Source organism: Sinocyclocheilus rhinocerous, unplaced genomic scaffold (assembly GCF_001515625.1).
Source record: "Sinocyclocheilus rhinocerous isolate Xijiao unplaced genomic scaffold, SAMN03320098_v1.1 scaffold6835, whole genome shotgun sequence".
Lineage (NCBI taxonomy): Eukaryota > Metazoa > Chordata > Actinopteri > Cypriniformes > Cyprinidae > Sinocyclocheilus > Sinocyclocheilus rhinocerous.
The window spans coordinates 109398-113917 of record NW_015652444.1 but is presented as its reverse complement, the minus strand read 5'-3'; positions in this window follow the sequence as shown (position 1 = coordinate 113917).

Sequence of the window (4520 nt, the reverse complement as noted above, 5' to 3'; positions counted from 1 at the left end):
AAAGCGCTGTACAAATAAACTTGAATTGAATTGAATTGAATTTTTTCCTCATGTAGCCTATCTATGGCTTTTACAATGTCTGCTGCTCAAAAGCAATAAATTAAGATAAATAACTTTTGGTTCTTCACCAGAAACACAAATCCATAATGCTTACAAGAATAGATCTGAAAATATAATTAGAGGTACAATTAGCATCAAGCTACACTTCAAAATGTATGTAATTATTAATGTTTTTGCACAAACCCCACTTTAAACCATCATCGAGTGCTTGTAAACAATATAATAACTTCCGACTGTGATCTACAATAGATTTTAATTCTATAATAAACAGACATGAACTCTTTGTGTGTTTTATAATGGACTGAACGCTATCTACTTGTCATTAGTCAACACCCTTTATTGTTATAAAAATACCATAAGCTGCATAAAAACATATACAGAAAATATATTGTCATAATGATAAGTCTATTTGCGTTCATATTACACGTGTAGAATTATTATTATTTTTTTTATGTATGTATACGGAAGGGCAAGATATATGATCCCATGATTGACAGGTCTAGAGTGAATGCTCTCTGACTCATAACACTCGCACTCATGGAATAAAATGGACGGGGCTCTTCAGATCACATAATTTAGTGGAGAATTAATAGAAATGTTATTCTGTATAAAGAACATGTGAGAATAAATCTGTTCTCAAATACCAACGATAACAAGAACTCAGCATCCTCTCTCTTCTCTCATGTGGTATACTCTTCTTCAGTGTTTGTTTACACTGGTTTTCAAAACAGCGCCACCATTCTCACCTTTTTGTGCAACAGCATGTGATCTTAGCTCAAATCTGATTGGACAGCCCGTTTCATCACGGAGCGACGGGGAAGAAATCGACACACAGGACGAAAAAAAAAATCTTCACTTTTTCGCGCCGCAAATGATTGCGCCTGGTGTGAATTTAATAAAGCCAATCTCTCCTGTGAACTGCCAAAATACAGACAGCACATCACATGTCCCACCAGAGACCGTAATATATTGGATCACTGTTACACAGCAATAAAGAATGCATATCACTCTGTTCCACAGGCTGCTTTAGGAACACAGGAACAGTTTCTTCCCTCAGGCAATCCATCTCATGAACACCCGACAATAACTGTGGAACACACACTATTTATTCACTCATACACTTATTTATCTAACACACATACTCTGTATATCAATTTGCACATAATATACCTGTACATACAACTGACTATTGTTATATATATGTACATACAATTGTTGATTTGTATATTTTTATTCCTTATTTACTTGTTCTATTTTTTATTTATTATCTGTGTTTTTTGTTCTGTCAATGTCATTCTGTTACACTGTGGAAGCTTCTGTCATGAAAACAAATTCCTCGTATGTGTAAACATACCTGGCAATAAAGCTCATTCTGATTCTGATTCTTCTTCTGAATAGCCACGTAGGGATCTATTGTTTCGATTCAAAAGCGGCATTGCGCCGAACATTTTCACGTTCAGTGTGCAAAGCCCTCTGCACTCTAAAGCCCTCTCCTTTAGTCGGGTTTATGATTTTCTTCCTTGGGGTCATATAGACCCCAAACTTTTAGAGAGCGATTGCATAAAGAAATATACATTTTTATTAATTACAAATTATATATCATTTTTTGTTTACTTCTCAACTTTACATTTATCACATATTATTTATTTCAGAAAATTAGTTATCACAAATTATTATTTTTTTAGAACAAGAGATTAATTTTCAAAAGTAAATAAAACCAACACAATAAAAAGCAAAACAACAGCACCAATAAACAGTTATGAACAGGAGTGAAGAGTACACAGAACAAAACTTTTTAAAATATAAATCACATGGCTAATAAACAAGAGCAAGAACAAGCACAATACAAAACACTGAGAATGATACTATAGTTTTTTAAAGTCCATGCACATCTGGCAGACTTGACAGTGTGAGCAATGCAAATGTTCTTCTTGCAGTTTGTGCAGTGCCATCTGGACTTCACATCTTTGCTCCGTGGACACACCTGACACCTCTTTCTTTTTGAGGATGGAGGTCGGGTAGAGGGTCCTGAAGCCTCTTCACTGTCTGAAGGAGGATCTTGCATTTTCCCCACTAGGTTGACTGGGGCTGGTGTACGAGGCAGGCCTTTTTGACTCTCCATGTGAGGACTCACCAGAGCTTTTCCAAGCTGTTCAAGAAAGTGCCTTCTTTGGAAACACTTTCCTCTCTCCCATGCAGGATTTATCTCTTTCCATACCACAAAAACATCTATGGCAGACACATCAGTCATGGTAGAGAAAACAGCCATTGGCCAACGAGCTGATTTTCTTTTGCAGCTGTGGGTTGCAATCATCTACAATATCACCTGCTAAACAAGTCGGAGCAATGACATCAGAAATGCATGAATGCATTGGGAAATGTCATTCCTCCAGTCTTTGTTTTTCCACGTAAACGATACAAAGACCACTTCCTATGCAATGGACCAGCAGGTAGTGTTGGATGTGGCAATGGCTCTGGTTGGATGGAGGAGGAGGGTTTCATGGATGAAAATTAATCCTGGAAAAACCATGTCAATATATCAGAATCAGAATCAGAATCAGAATGAGCTTTATTGCCAGGTATGTTTACACATACGAGGAATTTGTTTTCGTGACAGAAGCTTCCACAGTGTAACAGAATGACAGTGACAGAACAAACAAACACAGATAATAAAAAATAAAAAATAGAACAAGTAAAATAAGGAATAAAAAATATACAAACCAATATATAAATTGACAATTGTATGTGCAGGTATATTACAATAGACAGTTGTATGTACAGGCATATTATGTGCAAATTGAAATGTAGACTGAGTATGTGTGTTAGATAAATAAGTGTATGAGTGAATAAATAGTGTGTGTTCCACAGTTATTGTCAAGTGTTCATGAGATGGATTGCCTGAGGGAAGAAACGGTTCCTGTGTCTGGCCGTTCTGGTGCTCAGAGCTATGTAGCATCCATATAGTCATAGCTATATGACATCCCAGGCCTGGTCAGGACCGCATTCCCTAATGCTGCAACCCAAAACAACATACAAGCTGGTTTTAGATGTACAGGCATATGGCATTTCAATCCAGACATTTTCCAAGAGTGTGACTATGCCCCATCACAAGTTACAGATCAACCTGAGCCATCTGCATCTCTGGCCTCCTTTCCAGGTGATCAGCCAGCCCAAGCCTCCACTTTAGCTAACCAACCAGCCCCAGCCTCCACCTCAGCTAACCAGCCAGCCCAAGCCTCCACTTCAGATAAACTTCTAGTTAACCAGCCAGCCCAAGTCTCCACCTATGATGAACTTTCAGTTAATCAGCCAGCTGAACAGGGGCGGATCTACTGGGGTGGCACGGGGTGGCAACTTCCACCCTAAGAAAAAGCTGTGCCACCCCACCTGCCACCCCAGAATTATCACAGAATAAAATATAAATGTAAGCAGTGTTTCGTGTGCTACTTTTCAGCCGCGGCGATGACAGAGTAATGTAAAATAATGGCAAAAACATGTCTTTTAATAAAATGTGCACGATGGTTGCATGCGCACGCAGCGTGCCAGTGAGGTCGGCTTCATTAACAAATGACTCTTATGAACCGGATCTTTTTGAGTCAAAACCACAAAGATGACTAACGAATTGTTTTTACATTTGTTCGTGAATCAGATAATTACTGCTTTTCAGGCAACTCAGAAGTCCTCTGAGAAATCTAATCCCGTCCGGATATGTCTGAGATTCATCGCGTAATTGTTTGATGATCCGATTCTCAGACTGCTCACTCCACTTTCATCATGAATATAAGCCGCAACAATAACATGAAATCAATAAGAAGATGCAGATCACGCAGAGTTAGGTAAGAATCTAGTCGTATTGCAGTTTTCTCGATTGTTAATATAACTGATTTTAGTTGGCACTTTTCCCCCCAAACCATTAATTCAGTTTTCAAAACAAAGACACATTTCTCAAAAAGTTTAACAATGAGTAAGTTAAACATTAGGTAGCAAAACTGATGACACACCAATCAGAATCTCTGCATCCTAACAACTGAGAGAGAAGAGAGCTGAGCCAATCATCTACAGGGGTTTTATACTTACACATACAGTATAATTACAGTACAGTACCAGTACATTAGATAATGGACATTTCACTATTCTATATGTACAGTAAATTGTAGCACGTGTTGTACACCTTCTAGCGTGTGACTGTCAAATTTGAATTGTAGCCATTTTTATGTGTACTGCATTTTTGCAGAACTGAGAAATGACTGCCTAGAGTTATAGCTAGTCTTGTGTCAGGAGAACAAGAAACTGCTATAGTGCTGTATACTGTAATGAAATTTGGCCAAATGTGCCGAGAATGCTAAACTTACTTTTTTATATTTTATTTTTTATTGTACTATATTGTATTGTGGTGCATGCCAAGTTCATACAATTCTTTGGTATTTGAACTTTTCTAGTGCTTTTCATCTACTGCAAGA